Source organism: Neovison vison, chromosome 5 (assembly GCF_020171115.1).
Source record: "Neovison vison isolate M4711 chromosome 5, ASM_NN_V1, whole genome shotgun sequence".
Lineage (NCBI taxonomy): Eukaryota > Metazoa > Chordata > Mammalia > Carnivora > Mustelidae > Neogale > Neogale vison.
Window position 1 is genome coordinate 114,611,996 of NC_058095.1, and position 17,946 is coordinate 114,629,941.

At 38.5% G+C, this 17,946-nt stretch overlaps 1 protein-coding gene across 3 annotated transcripts in view; it reads left to right on the plus strand.

The window, feature by feature from the left end:
• Positions 1-17,946, plus strand: part of ELF1 (E74 like ETS transcription factor 1) — a 110,455-nt gene that overhangs the window by 13,379 nt on the left and 79,130 nt on the right. For 2 of the 3 annotated variants that reach the window (XM_044249830.1, XM_044249829.1), the window contains exons 1-2: positions 15,666-15,784; positions 17,029-17,116. The gene's annotated coding sequence lies outside the window, so the exon portion shown is untranslated. Of the gene's footprint in view, positions 1-15,665; positions 15,785-17,028; positions 17,117-17,946 lie in introns of those variants that run through there. The other variant, XM_044249831.1, reaches the window with a different exon arrangement.

Below are 17,946 nucleotides of genomic sequence, written 5' to 3' on the forward strand. Positions count from 1 at the left end.
GGTTAAGCTGCTGCCTTCAGCTCGGGTCATGATCTCAGGGACCTGGGATCGAGTCCCGCATCGGGCTCTCTGCTCATCAGGGAGCCTGCTTCCTTCTCTCTCTCTCTCTCTCTGCCTGCCTCTCTGCCTACTTGTGATCTCTCTCTGTCAAATAATAAATAAAAATTTAAAAAAAAAAAGTAAATTGCAGGTATTAGTACTTTTCCATCCAAATACTTTAACATCCTTGGCATTGACTATAGATTCCATGTTTGTTTAGTTATTTTTTTCTTTTGATGTAAAGTTTATATAAAATTAAATGCACGAATCTTTTTACTTTAAATGTTTTATTTTTTTAAAGACTTTATTTGTCAGAGCAAGAGAGAGCATGAGCGCACACCAGCAGGGAAAGTGGGAGCCAGAGGGAGAAGCAGGCTCCCCACTGAGCAAGGAGCCTGATGTGGGACTCAGTCCCAAGACCCTGGGATCATCACCTGAGCTGAAGGCAGCCGCTTAACTGACTAAGCCACCCAGGCATCCCTAAATGTTTTATTTTAATTTAAAATGGAATTGGGAGGTGCGCCTGGCTGCCTTAGTCAGTTGGATGTCTGCCTTTGCCTCTGGTCTTGATCCCAGGGCCCTGGGATCGAGCCCTAATCGGGCTCCCTGGACTACCAGGAGTCTGCTTATCCCTCTTTCTTTGCCCTACTCATGCTTTCTGCCTCTCTCTCAATTAAATAAAATCTTGAAAAGAAAATAAAACAGAATTGGATGTTCATTGATCAAGATTTTTTTATTTGAGAACACACACATGAACACACACACACACACACACACACGGGGAGGAGGAGGGGGAAGAGGGAAAGAACCTCAAGCAGACTCTGTGCTGAGTGTAGAGCCTGTGACAGGGCTGGATCCCAACCCTGAGATCATGACCTGAGCTGAAATCAAGTTTGACACTTAAATGGACTGAGCCACCCAGGAGCCCCACTGTTCAAAATTTTGATGAAGAGGCCAAGGCTGTCTTCTGTCAGTGAGCCCATGGAGGCAGCTCCACATTGTAGGGTCTTTCATACGCACCTACAAGATGTTGCCTAATCTAGTTTTGATTTTGTAAGAGGAGCATGAACTTTATTTTTTGTAAAGTATTTGCTGGATTTCAGTGTATGTATTTGGCTGTGGAAGCCAAACCAGAGACTAGCTTTTGTTTTCTTTTTTTTTTTTATAGGACTTTTGGTCACATATACCCCTTGTATTTCCTTTGCCTTAGCTTTGGTTATAGTGGTTTTAAATTTTTACGTAGTCAGATGTCATCATTTTCCTTGTATTTTTACTCCCATTTATGTCATACATAGGAAGACATTCCTTACCAAATCATGTACAGGTGTTTATATTTTCTTCTGGTGCTTTTCCTTTTATTATGTTTGAATATCTATTAGGAAGAATGTGGTATAGGGATTTTTTTAAGAAGATTAGCAGTGGTTTGAGATCATCAGCAAATACTGTCTAATGAACAGTCTTCTCTTCTGTATATCTTTTTCTGAAACAAAATAGAATTTAATGTTTTATTGATGCCATTTTTTAGTAAAGATTTAATTTTTAAGTAACCTCTACACGCAGCATGGGGCTTGAACTCACAACCCAAGATCAAGAGTTGCATGCTCCACTGACTGAGCCAGCCAAGTGTCCCTGATGTCATTTTTATTATAATCTATGTTTGCAAATAGTATCTGCTTTCTGTTTTTGAGAGTATCAATTTTTTTTTTTAAATTGGGCTCCATTCTGGGCTCCAACTCACAACCCCAAGATTAAGACCTCAGCTGAGATGAGGAGTCGGATGCTTCACCGACTGAAGCAGCCAGGCACCCCAAGAGTATCAGATGTCTTTAAAAAAAAAAATCCTATTCTATTTAATCTCTCTATTCCTACATTTAGATACTTGAGATAATTTATTGCCCACAGGCACATTCTCTTTCACTATTTCTTTTTTAAGGTTTCATCACTTCTCTTATATATTGTTTCATTCAGCTGTCCTCTAGCAGAGTCTTGAAGAATGGGGAGAAAGGATAGTGGGGAAACAGTAGGAAGAGTCCAGGCTGAGAGAGGTTGGTAAGTCCCGGAGACTGACTTTTCTGACTTGTAATTGTCTGAATTCTTAATCTGTAAAGCAGATTATGCATGTTTATTTTAGCATCCTTAAATTTGGGAAATGTATATTAAGGTGGCTCAAACTAAATTCCAAAGTTCAAAATATTTATGAGATTTTTAAAGTTTGGGGTGTTATCAAAATGGCATAGAATTCCACAGTGAGGGTGGTTTGTAATCCTGGCTTTAAAGAAGCAAGTCATAATTCTTGAGCAACTAAGTGTATCCCCTCTATTCCTCTTTTTTACGACTGGGTGATCCTTCAGACCAGAGCTGACTCAGCAGGGGAGAGATGCATACTCTAGGGTGGCCCAGATGGCTGGGGGTCTGTCTGTGCAGCTCTCATACCGTCGTGGTGGCAAGAGGGATCCCAGCAGCATGAGAGGGTAAGCCCCTGTGTCCTTATCCTTTTTAGACCTGTGCTTGTGTCTTATTCTTATTCCATTGACCACCGCATATTTAAGGGATGGAGAAATAGACTGTGCTTCTCTATAGGAGAAGAGGCAGAGTCATATTTCAAACTCAGAAGTCTGAACAGCTTAGTACCTATTAGTACAGTGGTTTACCACAGGAAGTGAAGGAGTTAGCTACCTGGATATCTAACAGAACAGCCTCCCCGGTAGTGAGAAGACGCTGTGCACAGACCTGGAGGGGAATAATGCTTGAGATGTTCCTCGGATAGCAAGGAGAGGTCAGTGGGACTAGAAGACAGGGAGTGAGCTGAAAGTAGGAAGAGATACAATCATAGAGGTTGGAGCCAGGGTAGGATCTTGACCTTGTAAGCTGTTATGAAGACTTATTTTTTGTGTGAAAAAAAGAGCTAAGGGGAATTTTAAGGTAGAAGAGTGATATTATCTGGCTTGTGTTTTAAATAGATTACTGCTGGCTGCTGCTTTGAGACTAGATTGTAGGGAAAGAAGAACAGAAGCAGGAGGGCTCCTGAGGCTGCTGCAGATAAGAGCACACAATGGCTTGCAGCACGATAATGACAGTGAAGCGGAGTGATTCTAGGATTCTATGTATGTGTTGAAGATTGAGCCAACAGGATTTTGGGATATGACTGTAGGACAGAAAGAAGAGTCAGTAGCTAAGGCTTTTGGTGTGAGCAGCCAGAAGTATTCACTGTCTACCAAGACTGGAGAAAACTGGATAGAGTAGGTGTTGGAGAGAAGACCAGAAGTTCAGGTTTGGATATGTTAAATTTGAGAAGACTATGACATTTTTGGAGGTGTCAGGTTGGGTTAAGATTCTGGAGTTCAGGAGCAACACCTGAGATAGAAATTTGAGAACATGGGGGTGCCGAGGTGGCTCAGATGGTTAAGTGTCTGATTCTTGGTCTCAGCTCAGGTCTTGATCTTGAGGTTGTGAGTTCAGGCCCCACCTTGGGCTCTAAGCTGGTAAAAAAGAGGGGAAAAAAAAAGGAAATTTGAGACCATTGAAATACTGAGAGCATTGTGTATGTCTAAGAAGTATTTCCTAAAGTATTTCCTAATGACTATAAATGTGAAATACTTCTCTAAGTTTTAAAGTTTCATTTGTACCATGGGTATGGTTTGAAGTAGGGAAGAAGAGAAGCAGAACAGTTTAGCTGGAGCTGAAGTATATCCTTGGTGATGACAGTAAACTGAGAGTTTAAAGAAGTTGTTAATTGTTCCATCTGTACAGTATTATGAAACATGAAAGCCTGTAGGCTAAGTATCTTATTTGAATATTCCTTTTTACTGAAACACTTACCAGTTTGTTTCTAATTAGGGAAGTTTATTGACAGACGGCTGCGTAAGTAAACACCTGAAAGGGACAGAAGATCAAATTTGAGGGAAAGGACCATGATTAGATAATCTGTTGTACTCTTTTGAGAGGTTTTTTTGTTCACTCCTTTGCTCTCTGTGTCTGTCTCTCTCCCTTTAACTTTCTTCATTGTCTATTAACATAATGAAATGTCCAGGTGTAAGCTGGGGACTAAGCCAGAAACTGTCCTCTCTTAACAAATGTAAAGCTTGCTGCTCCGGCCTCGATCTCCAGACAGGGCTGCAGACCAAGGCTTAACCAACCCATTCATAGATCCTGGACCGTTCAGGAAAATGCGGAAGGACCTTAGTTTTTGTGTAATTGAGGCGTATACAGAAATGACCTGAGAATGGTTTGGCTTGTGTGGAAGAGAAAAAAACAGATTTATCATTGAGCCAATATTTAGTTCAATTTCCAAATATTTTCATTCAGCAAATATTTATTACCAAACTATTGTGGGGTCAGGAATGCTATCAGGCTAAAATAAATGACCAGAGAGACATGTAAACAAATGATAAAAAAAAAAAAAACACAACCAAACGCCGTGTTCTTCACCAGATATTCCAACAGAGTAGGCAGGAGGAGTTATGAAGGAAATCTGTTCACTTTTAGGTTCTCAAAACCTATTGGGAGTGCTTTGTACATTTTAACAATGCTTAAGTGTATATGTGAATGCATAAGCAATGTGATTCATATGTCTGTTAGATAATTTACAAAATACAGATGGAGGTACAAAGGAGAAATGACCAGTTCCTCCTCGTAATGATGGAGAGAAGGGCTTCGCAGGAGATTCTGTGGGTCGAAAGGCCAGCAAATACGGAGTTAGAAAGCATGACATGCTCTGAATAAGTTCAGCAGAGTTGGATTGTGGGGTGTGTGTTGGGAGGTAAAAAGGCCACAAGTGAAGCTACTATAGGGTAGACCAAAATCAAGATGCAGACGTATCTTGTATTGGGGGCACACGGTTGGCTCAGTTGGTTAAGTGTCAGAGTCTTGATCACACTCAGGTCTTGATCTCAGGGTTGTGCGTTCAAACCCTACATGAGGCTCCACACCCAGCTACTTCAATAAAATCTTGTACTGGAATTTATTCTGTGGGTATTTACAAGGCTATTGAAAGTTCTTTTAAATAGGAATATTAAAAGAATAGGTAGAATGAATAAATGAATAGGTAGAATTCATGAGAAATTCTTAAAAACACAAAGTCATTCTTGAATTAGGAAACCAAAGTTGATAGAATTTTTAAAGTTACAAACATACATACTGGAAGTAAGTACTACAGGTAAGGGTTATATCATTTATGGTAGAATCTGTTTTATCACTTTCAGATTACCTATATGATCTTAGTGTAGGTATAGCCTAAACTAGATGATCAAACTTACACTAAGGTAATCAAAATAATGCAGGATGGCATTGGTTGGTTTGGGGAAGAGAAAGAACATATTTTTGCCTTATGAGATTATTGCAAACATTACTTTTTTCTTTATTAAAAATTCTATATAAGAGAGAGTGTGCATGCAAGCAAGCACAGTGGGGAGGAGTAGAGGGAGAGAATCTTTTCAGATTCTCTGATGGTTTCTTGTCTTTTTTGACTCTGACACTTTAGAGTACTGCTCAGGTGTTTTGTAGAATGTCCCTCAATTTGATATTACCTTCTATTTTCTCATGATTGTGAACTGGAGTAATGACTTTTTGGGCTTTTGGATTTTTAACACAATTATAACATAAAATTGCCTTTTTTTCAGCATATAGTTCTATGAGTTCTAACACATGTATAAATTTGTGTAGCCACCACTATAATCAGGATATAGAACAATTCAGTCTCCCCTCAAAACTGTTGTGTTCTCCTGTCACACCCTACCCCCTAATTCGTGCCCCTATTACCACTGATCATTTCTTCATCATTATAGATTTGTGTCTTGGAGAAAGTCATATAATTGGAATCATAGAAGATATAACCTTTGACACTGGCTTCTTGGACTCATCATAATGCTTTTGAGAATCCTCTAAGTTGTGTTTAATTAATAGATATTCCATTTTCTTGCTGAGTATGAAGGTACTGTTAGAATGTTTATCTCTTCCCCCTCCTCCTTTTTTATAAGTAATTGAGAAATATCATGTCCTTCTGGCACTATAATAAGCAATTTAAATGAATTTTTTTTGTGTGAAATAGGGATTATCATTTTTCCCCATTACAGAAGTGAAAACATAGGCATGGAGCTAAAGTAGCCTTAGGTCATACAACTAGTTAATAGTGGAGCTGGGGCCCAAACCTAAGTCACCTGCTCTAAAGCCCATGCTTTTGGACTATGTGGTTAGTTTCTAATCGTCAGCAATATAATTAAGAGCAATTGAAGTTCTTGTTTAACATAACATAAAATTCCTCTTCTTTTTTGTTTATATTTAGTTCTTTTTACTAAAGAGAAAAATAATAGAACTGTAATTTTTTTCATATTGCTGATTTATAACCTTTGGGGCTAATAAGCCTTCTGTGATTCAGTTTTAAAGCACAAAGTCAAGCCAAGTAAATAATCAGTTCACAAGCAATTATGAATTAACATGGAATGCATCTGTTTATGAGAATTAAAGCCATAATACTAAGTTTTTTCTTTTTAAAAAGATTTTTATTTATTTATTTGACAGAGAGGGAGAGAGATCACAAGTAGGCAGAGAGAGAGGAGAAATAGGCTCCCCACCGAGCAGAGAGCCCAATGTGGGACTCCATTCCAGGACCCTGAGATCATGACCTGAGCGGAAGGCAAAGGCTTAACCCACTGAGCCACCCAGGCACCCTGCTGTAATACTAAGCTTTTTCTTAATCTCCTCCTAAACAGGATCTCTAATTTGTGTTACAGATGAGTAATAAATGTTATATAAAAATAGACATTGTCTAAATAGTTTAAATCAGCCTAGTTTAAAATAAGAGATTTGCCTTCTATCGGAGTCTTCTTTCTTTTTCTTCTTTCTTTCTAAAGAGCATGGAGGTTTGGGGTATTTGGGTTTTTTTTGCACTCATACTAAAAGCCCATTTACTTAACTATCCTCCTGTCATAGGATTAAAAAAAAGTGTTCCCAGAATATTAGTATAAGGTTTCTTGTGTTTTTACAGATATTTTATTAGTGAACTGAAATAAGTGTAATAGGGTTTGGGGGAAACATAAAATTTCCAGTTATTCTGAGTATCTGGTAATTTTATGTATTACTTTCAGTAAACTAAAATTTTGATGGGGAGACTTCTTTCTTAAATGTGGCCTTAGTGTGGTATTTGTTCTCTGTTCCTCAAACACTTCTCAGAGGACTTGGAGCGGCTACAAAATCATAAAACATCAGAACTGAAATGGGTCTTCAATATGACCAGATCTCTAGGCTCTCCTAGTATTTCAAGAAAAAGGAAACGGAGTCCCCAGCGGTAGTGTAGCGCGTCTGCGGTCACTATTGGCCATACCAGCTGCATGGTGTGGCTCTTGCCCTCAGACAGGTTACCAGTTTATCCGTGTGGAGATGGACATGTACAGAATTTACTGCAATACGAGGTGGAATGTTCTTGGCAGCAGAAAAGGCACTGCTTTTCTTAAACAAGCCCTCCCCTCCCGCCTCAAGTCTTTTCTTGACTCATTCACTACACAATTACTTTCTGTTTAGTTTCTCACCTTTCATTCTCTGTTAAACTGTCTCTAATCAGATGTTTTGTCTTTTTTTTTTTTTTACCTCTACCATAATATGAAAACTCTTCTTTCAAAATTCATAGTGACGTTCATGTTGCTAAATTCTGCTGTTTTTTTTGGTGTTTTTTTCCCCCCTCAGACTTCATTTTATTTGATCTGTCCTCAGCATTTGGCACAATTGCTCAATCCCTTTTGGTACTCAGATTCCAGGGTAATACCATATTTGCCTTGTTTTCCTGTGACATTTTTGAGTACTCCTTCTCAGCCTTCTCTGCTAGCTTTACCTCAGCTCCCCCACTCTAAATATTGGAGGGTCCCAGGGGTCTGTCACTGTTACTTTTCTGCCTGTAGCTTTAATATCATATACACATTAATATCATGTATATGTTAATGACTTCAGTTTGCATATCCAGCCCATACTCCCGCCATGGGCTTTGGGACAATGTCTGCAACTCCAGGACAATATATCCAACTTGACATCTCCACTTGGAACATCTAAAACTTAATGAGTTCAAAACTGAGTTCTTAGGTCTCCTGGGTGGCTCAGTTGGTTAAGGATGCCTCTCTTGATTTTGGCTCAGGTCACGATCTTAGACTTGTGGAATTGATCCCCGAGTCGGGCTCCCCACTCAGTGTGGAGTCTGAGATTTTCTCTCTTGCTCTCTATCTAATACTCCCCCACTAGCATGCATGCACACACACACTCTCTGAAATAAATAAATCTTTCTTTCAGAATGTTTTATTTTTTATCTGACAGAGCACAAGCAGGGGTAGTGGCAGAGGGAGAAGGAGTAGCAGACGTTTTTAACTGACTGAGCCACCCTGGTGTCTCTAAATAAAGAAATCTTAAACAAAACAAAACCTGAGCTCCTGATATTTCCATACCCCAAACCACCATCATCTGTGGTCTTTCCTGTCTCAGTCTGGCTGGGCAACCGCAGTCTCTGATTTGCCAAAAATGGAGTTTTGAGACCTTTCTTTCCCCACCAACTCTTCTCCATTTTTTTAGAATTCTTGTTGGATATTCCTCAAAAACACAGCCATAATTTGATCATATCTTCCTCTTATGCTGCCTCTTTTGTCGAAGTCATTATCATCTTCTTTGGGTTATTGCGTTACTTCTTGCTTCCGTCCTTGCCCTGCTGCAGTGTGTTTTCAACACAGCAGTCAAATCTTATGACTCATATGATGAAAACTCTCCAACTATTAAATCTCTAAACAGTGAGGCTCTCCAACAGTTTCTAGTATTCTTCCTTCTCTTACTCTCCTCCTTATTTTTCTTTACATGACCCACCCTGGCCTCCTTGCTTTTCTTGAACATTTCAAAAAGCTCACTCTTAGAGTCTTTCTCTGGCTTACAGGCCTTCTCTGTCTAGAATGTTCTTCCTTAAGATAGGTCTACATGGCTGGAAGTCTTTACTCAGTGTGGCAAAGTAATCCTCCGTAGTTAGTCTGTCCAAAATATCATTCTCTCCTCTTTGCTGTCTTGTTTTTTCCCTCTTTGTCCTTACCACTAGCATACTGTATCTTTTATTTGTATCTTTTATTTATAAATAACTTCCTCTATGTTTAGTTTATAATGTTTATCACTTTCCCTTGCTAGAATAGAAGTACCACGTGGGTAGGGATCATGTATTAACAGTGTGTCTTGTACTGTACAGGAAGGGTCTAGGCCTAGAACAGTGTCTGACGCATAGTAGGTGCTCAGTAAACATTTGTTAAATGAATGGATACCTAGGAGTACCTCAGATAAGTCATTCACTTGATATTGGGCAAGTCAGTTCTCTCTAGATCTCCTTTCCCTATTTTTGAAATGAATTTCAATTGGATCTGTATTTTTAAGCTTTCTTACAACAACAAAGACTTAAATGTATGTAGTATTATGGTTCCTTGAAGATTTTTCTAAGAATTCAATCCTTAACAGAAAACTTTGAAAACCATAGTAGGTAGTCCAGATTTTTATTCTGTTTCTAGGGAATCAAAATTTATTAGTTTGTTTCTTTTTCAGCCACCGGTGATAACCACATCAGTTCACATAGTTTTTTTAGTAAGAAAGGTTTCTCTGATAGCAGAGTGCAAGGTGAATTTGAAGGTAGGCACTTGGTGATAGGGAAAAGGACAGTTAGGATATTGTTGTGATACTATATTTCTACAGGATGATGCAGCAGCAAAGAAGGACCTTAAGCCCCACATTGGGCTCTCTGCTCAGCAGGGAGCCTGTTTCCCCCTCTCTCTGCCTACTTGTGATCTCTCTGTTAAATAAGTAAATAAAATATTTTTTTTTTAAAACACACTGTTCCTTTCTTTCTTTAAAATAGACTTATAAAAGGAATTTACTATGTGAGCGAGGATTCTCTTCTTCGCTTTTATTGTGACTGCTTCTCCTTGAACTCAAATTTGAAAACTTCCTAGTATCTGAAAATATAGAACAGTCTAATGTTCATATCTAGGAAAGCTGGGCTTAAAAAAACATTTGCTTTGAATCTGTCACCCCCGTTCGGCAGCCAACATGCTGTCATTACTAGAAATGGAAGAAGCAAAGATCAAACCATTAAAATGATAAATGACCAAAATCACCATTCCCTACTACTTAAATATAAAAATAAAATTAAAAAGAATGAGATTCAGTGTTATAAATACTTCAGTTGGAAAGAATGAATTTTATTAATGTTAACATCTCTCAAAGTATTATCCCAGGTTCTGAACAACATGCATTTCCACATGTGAGCTGAGATATCAGATAACAGTGAATTCTCGGGGCACCTGGGTGGCTCAGTGGGTTAAGCCGCTGCCTTCGGCTCAGGTCATGATCTCAGGGTCCTGGGATCGAGTCCCGCATCGGGCTCTCTGCTAAGCAGGGAGCCTGCTTCCTCCTCTCTCTCTGCCTGCCTCTCTGCCTACTTGTGTTCTCTCTCTGTCAAAAAAAAAAAAAGAAAAAAAGATAACAGTGAATTCTCTATTTAATCTATTACTAGCTTGGTTAAACTGAGTCCTCCTCCCCTGCTTCTGCAGACAGATTACTAGGACCTATCCATAAGGAACATCCTCTTAGAAGTGCCTGAGTGTTTTTTTTTTTTAAGATTTTATTTATTTATTTGACAGAGAGAGATCACAAGTAGGCAAAGAGGCAGGCAGAGAGAGAGAGGAGGAAGCAGGCTCCCTGCTGAGCAGAGAGCCCGATGTGGGACTTGATCCCAGGACCCTGAGATCATGACCTGAGCCGAAGGCAGCGGCTTAACCCACTGAGCCACCCAGGCGCCCAGAAGTGCCTGAGTGTTTTAAAATGCATACCAAAGTTGAAAGGGGCCATGACTGGCTGGTTTTGCTTACTAATATATTCCTATCAGTAAGACAGGATCCAACACACAGCAGAAACTCAGAGATATGAATATTAACTTTTCTTTTTTATTCATTTATATGACAGACAGAGATCACAAGTAGGCAGAGAGGCAGGCAGAGAGAGAGAGAGGAAGAAGCAGGCTCCCCTCTGAGCAGAGAGCCGGATGCGGGGCACGATCCCAGGACCCTGAGATCATGATCTGAGCTGAAGGCAGAGGTTTAACCCACTGAGCCACCCAGGTGCCCCAGAAAGAAGCAGTGTCTTAACTTTAGTTAGCATTCAAGTCCCTCAATTAACTAATCTTGCTCAGCTAATAGTTAAAATATAAATGCTGAAAATTCTTCCAAGCAGCCATGAAAACTTTATATTAAGGTATATACTGACTTGATACATACCTGATTTTACAAATAACCACATTCACAGCATGTACAGGTACATTATATTTGCCTCATAAGCCTAAGATGCCACATTTTATTTATATGAAAATTAGAGATTTACTTAAACTTTCTCATCCTGAAGCATTTGATACTGGCTGCTTCTGTGAAGCATAGTAAAAACAGTTAATGTTTATAAAGTGCTTAATTGTGCCCAGTAGAATATTAATAACTATTACTCATGAACTAGATTTCCTTTTAAAGTCAGGTTTATTGAGATACTGTTTATGTACAGTACAGTTTGCTCTAGTCAGATGTATAGTTTTGTGATTTTTGAGAGCATATGTAGGTCATAGAACCAGTACCACAATCACTGTTCAGAATGCTTCCATCACCCCAAACAGTTTTCTTGTTCTCCTTTATAGTCCGTCCCCTCCCCTCATTCCTAACCCCTGTCGACCACTGATCAGAATTCTACCCTTTTTGTTTTGCTTTTTCCAGAATGTCATATAAGTAGAAGCATATAGTACATATTTTGAGTCCGGCTTATTTCAACTCCCTAATGCTTTTATTTTATTTTTTTTTAAAGATTTTATTTATTTATTTGACAGAGAGAGATTACAAGTAGGCAGAGAGGCAGGTAGAGAGAGAGGAGGAGGAAGCAGGCTCCCTGCTGAGCAGAGAGCCCGATGCGGGACTCGATCCCAGGACCCCGAGATCGTGACCTGAGCCGAAGGCAGTGGCTTAACCCACTGAGCCACCCAGGCGCCCTCCCTAATGCTTTTAGATCCATCCATGTGGTAGCTGTATTTCAGAAGTTCATACCTTTGTATTGCTAATAGCATCCCATTGTATGGCTATACCACGGGGTGTTTAACCATTCTCCAGTTGGTGATTCTGAGTAAAACTGAAACTGCTAAATATTTAAGTAGAAGTTTTTTTTATAGACATGTATTTCCATTTCTCTTGGGCATATATCTAGGATTGAGACTGCTGGATCATCTAATATGTATATGTTTATCCTTATAAGAAACCATTAAACTGTTTTCCAAAGGCGCTGTCCCATTTTGCATTCTTAACAACACTGTATGAGACTTACAGTTGCTCTATAAACTCCCTACCATTTGGTATTGTCTTTTTTTTTTTTTTTTTAAGTTTTTCTACTGGTATTCTGACTTTAATTTGGATCTGTCTGTTGAGTAACGATGTTGAGATTTTTGTCTGTGTTTATCTGCTATCTGTATCTCTTTTTTGGTGAAGTATCTATTCAGATCATTTGACTGGCTTGCTTATTTATTTATTTATAGATTTTATTCATTTATTTAACAGAGCGAGACATCACAAGGAGGCAGAGGGCAGGCGGGGTGGAGTGGAGCAGGCTCCCTGCTGAGCAGAGCGCCCGTGGGGCTCGATCCCAGGACCCTGAATCCATGACCTGAGCGGAAGGCAGTGGCTTAACCCACTAAGCCACCCAGTGCCCCTGTATGACTGTTTTAAAAACTAGTTTGTATTCTTATATTTAAGTTATGAAAGTTCTTTATTAACCATAGTAGTAAATGCACTGGTTTTAATGCTCATAGTACTCCTCTGAGGTGGGTACTATTAGCCTAAATCAAAGATAAAAAAAAGTTAGGCCACAGGATTGTTAAAGATAGCCCAGGAATACACAGCTAATAGGTATCAGAGCTGGGATTCACACTCAAGCAGATTGATTATAGAACTCGTGCTAAGCTGTTTGCCGGTTTTGTTTGTTTTGGTTTTTTTTTTGGTGGAGATTGATTTCTTCGGGCTGTAACTATAACTAGGATTCAATTTCTTTTTTTCTTTTTAAGATTTTATTTATTTATTTGACAGAGATCACAAGTAGGCAGAGCAGCAGGCAGAGAAAGGGGGAAGCAGACTCCCTGCTGAGCAGAGAGCCTGATGTGGGGCTCGATTCCAGGACCCTGGGATCATGACCTGAGCCGAAGGCAGCGGCTTAACCCACTGAGCCACCCAGGTGCCCCTAGGATTCAATTTCTTTTTTTTTTTTTTTTTAAAGATTTTATTTGTTTATTTGACAGACAGAGATCACAAGTAGACAGAGAGGCAGGCAGAGAGAGAGAGAGAGAGAGGGGGAAGCAGGCTCCCTGCTGAGCAGAGAGCCTGATGCGGGACTCGATCCCAGGACCCTGAGATCATGACCTGAGCCGAAGGCAGCGGCTTAACCCACTGAGCCACCCAGGCACCCTAGGATTCAATTTCTATAGGTGGTTAAAACACTGCTTATAGGGACACCCCTGAGCAAGGGAGCAGTGTATTGTAATAGTAGCTCTGGAATCATCTCCCTAGGAACAATTAAGGTATTTGTTGCTGTTGAAGAACGGTAATTATTTTCACTTTATGTCTCTTACTTCACTTCTACACCCTAGTAGTCAAAGTACTTCTTTTAAATTATCTTCCAAATATCTGCCATTATCGAATAATGAGATACTTTATATGAATGGATTTTCTCACTAGCAGAAGCTCCTCTTTTTGTGCATCCATACTTCATAAAAGATTTCCCACACTTGTTATTCCCTTTGTCTTTTACAGACCTTTGTCATAATAATGCTGACTTCAGGGCCCTTACTGTTTGGTGATATACTTAGGAAGCACGTAGCACTTATTGACCTTATAGGATGGCGTCAGGTTCTAGGACTTTTAAAGTTATATTTATTTGTAGTTTTATAGGTTTTTATTTTAGGCTTCTCTCATTATCCACTCATTAGTTTGTTCTGATATCATCCTATCCCTAGTCCCTCTTTCACCCTTGTAACTTCTAATTAGCTAAAAGATAATCAAATTATTGAGCTTACATGGATATGGTCTAAAATAAATTTCAGCTCTGGGAAGCGACTTCGGAGTTTTCCAGTGAAAATCTCTTATGACTGCTCAAAGGACACTTTTTTCTTGTTTGGGATCCAAATAGTCATTCTAAATAAATGAGCTCTAAAGTAAGCTAAACATGACATTTGACAGAGAAAAAGTGGCATGTGTTTTTCTTTTTAGCATAATTTTTTATTAGTAATTTGAAAAAACTGTGGGGATTATCTTAGTAAAAAGGTAAATCAGACAGTGTTCAGCAGAATGGAATAAACAGGCACTTAATGGGCAGAAAGTCAGTTCACTATCATTATGTCTTGTAGCAGTTTATAAAGTTCCTGTCTGAGTCTGTGACAGCTTGTCCTCTCAGCTGTGCCTCTAGGAAGGAAGAATAATCACTTCCAAGTAATTAACTAACAGGAGAAAACCTTGCCAAATCCTATTTACTTTTTGTAAAATATTAAGATGAAGGCTGGTTAGGGAGTAGCACTTCATCATGTAAAGCACTTTTGGAAGTGCTTAATGCTTTTAAGCCATTTTCACCAATTTAAGCTCTTACTTAGAATAAATTAATAAATATTCACCCAGGGGACGGGCTAAGTAGTTGTACTAACACTGCGGCTGCTGGGGCTCCTCGTCAGATGTCTGAGGACTGGGAGAGTAAAACTCCACCATCCCTATCTTTCTTTGGCAGTCTTAGGATCACCATGTATGGTGCAGCAGGGTGCCTGGCACATGGTAGACTTTTATTTGTGGAAAATTTTGTTTCCCACAAAAGTAAAGAAAACTGTGACGATTGCTTGGAAGTAGTAGAATCATGAACCGGGATTGCATTGGTGATTTGTTTAAAATAAGAGTTTTATCAAGGTTGCAGTTCCACTTAAAGTTATTTTGCTGTATTATATTTTAGTTCCTTAGTAAACCTGGAATTATTTTAAATTTTGTAAATCGGATTAATTCATACTTGCTTTTCCATTGAACTTTAAATTCAGAAATTAGAAAGTAGATTTTATGTTTAGTGAAGTTGTGAATTGCGTCTCATATTGTAGGTTGCTAGCTTTCCAGATGACATAGCAATATACCTCTTTCTTGTAAGGGTTAATGAGTAGCCTGGTTAGACTCACCGGCCCATTGTTACATTAAAAGCCAGAAAATTTGCTCTCTCCCTTCCATTCCCTCCCACGTTGTTTTTCTTTTCAGAGTTTTACTTACTTGATATATTAAGATCATTTTTAAAAGTTGAGATTTTTATTTTTTAAAAGAACATACAGTTTTAATTTTTTTCCTTGTAGATGATTCCTATTTTGTTGTTGTTGTTGTTGTTTAATTTTAAATTTCGGTAATTAACATGAGCTGAATAATGGTTTAATCAAGGTAGATCTTGCTCCTTGGCTCCACGTCCCTCCTTTTTCTATACCTCTCCTCTGTTTTTACCTGTAGATTTGCATGTTTGACCTAGCAGAATAATTGGGTCCACAGCAACATGGGCGTGCCTCCCTTAGAAACACTTAGTTTCATGTATGACTCATAGGCTGAAGCACAGACACCACTTCCCCAATCTACAGGAGCCATTTTAACAGCATAAAACTTGCCGGATTGCTTTTTATTTTCAAGCCCAAAGGACAAAAAGAGAACGGGAATATTTGAAGGTAACTTATTATGATTTCGTGTGTTTGCTTCTGGCTGTTTCCTGAGCTGGTAAACAGAGGGTGGCTCTTACCTGTCGAAGAACATGGCTGAATGTGTTCTTTAACTCTGAAAAAATGTGTGTAGTCAGTCACATGCCTGATTGCACTTAACTGTGAGGGAGAAACAAAGCATTCAAAATCTGGAAAGTTTTAGATCTTCCTGGAAAAGCATTTTTTTTATGTGTTATATGATTTTTCTTTCTTTCTTTCCCTGTGTGACTTGAGAATAAAGGAGACTTTTCTTTCTTTCTCTTTCATACCACAAAACAAACTTCGGTCAAATTTTTCATTTTAAAAAATCTAATTGTATTTGTGGGGATAGAGAGTTAGAGTTAAGTAAGCTGTACAGTTCATGTATAATAAGGGTGTTAAAAAAATTCAGAGACACTGGTTTTATTTTGGCATTTTGGTTAAAGGAGAGTCTGGGGACAACTCCGCCATAGGTGTTCCTCATTGATTGTTGTGTCCTTTTCTTAAGTTAATGAAACTACACTAAACCTTACTTTTTCAAAACTAAGTAGAAGTGTAAGGAAAATGAATAGTCATTTAGATAATAAGTAAAAGTGGTTATTAAATAAAGAGGGAGAAAGATGGGACAGTTCATTTACTGTTAGAAAAAAATAGTAAAGTTTTATAATTCACACTGGAAACTTACTCTGAGAAACAAGCGCAGATGCATGATGAGCTTCTGAGGAAACATGTAGCATTTCAAGTTGTGTATAAAGACAAAGTAAAAAAGAGTACTGGCCTGCCTTCTATATTGCTGTTCTTAAAATTTTTTTCTTTTGAAGAAAAAAATTAATACCTTTTGTGTGAAAGAAAAGGTTGCTCAGTCTTTTTCTGGAGTATTTATCATCATTGAAATTATGAAGTTTTCTGGCTAGTGTATATTCTGGTGTGCCTTGAAGTTCTAGGTCCTCTGAGAAGCTGAGTGCAGTAGTATTTTACTTATGAAAGCTATTTATGAAATTAAAATTTGAATGAAAGTAAAATTTGAATGTTCAGTGATTATGAGTAACATTTTTGGAAACCAAAAGTCATATTATTGACTATAACAATATTTAGCTAGTTCTTTGGAAATTTGCTGTTCTTAACTTTCTAAGCGCTTGAAGACCAGTGAGATAAAAGGGAAGGTATAAAGGCAGTTACTTATTCTCTTGGAAAGGATCATTCTATTAACAGATCTGAATTTTGTGTTTTTGCAGGAAAGGCATAGCAGACATTTTACCAGTTCAGCTCTGAGCCATTGGCTATCATCTTTGTTTGCATCTTGCAGGTTTAATAAACCTCTGAGTAAGTAGAGGCTGTATTTACTTCTACTGTGGTCTATGTGAAAAATCTAATGAAACCTTGTAGCCTTTTTTTTTTCCTTTAAGTTTTTTAAAAGCCAGTGAAAAAGGAAAATAAATGGTGAAAAGCCAAAAGAGGAAAATCCAGCCACACACAAGTAACTATGTAAATTAAGATTTTATTTAGAGAGAAGTAAGAGAATTTAGTTTCTTAAAATTAAGGTACTGTTATAATTTAAATAAAATTGGTCATATGTTTCAGTCTCTTACCCATGTGATAAAGACTGAAGTGGGACTTCAAGGAGATGGGAAGGGGAAAAAACAGCATGGAAGCAAGGGAAGGCCAGGACGAGTTACTTAGTAGTCTTCTTCCCATTCTTTTCCTTTCATAAGGTTGAATATAAGTTTAGATTGAGTCATCAGAATTAAACTTAGAATTACCTATTCAGAGAACCGGAGCACTGAAAAAGACTGAAGATCTCCCAGCGGCCTCACTTTCATAGATGAAGATATAGTGGCTGGAGGGGTCTTGTGACTTGCTCAAGGTCGTGCAGCACTTAGCGGCAAGGCTCCCCTCCAGGAGCTGCTCATGCTAGCCCACACTAACAAGTGATGCTTTGTTTGAAATGGGCTCTATTTCCTTAAGAATAAATAAAACCTTAATTAAGTTGCTTGGTGATAATTTTGGTAGTGAGATGCAACCAAATGCTTCTGAAAATGTGTTCAAACAAGTTTCCTTTTTCGTCAGAGAGAAGATGATGCATTTGTTTAATTTCTACCACAGCTTGTTTTCATTACTAGAACTTTTTCATAGTTGAAGCGTTGTTTATGACA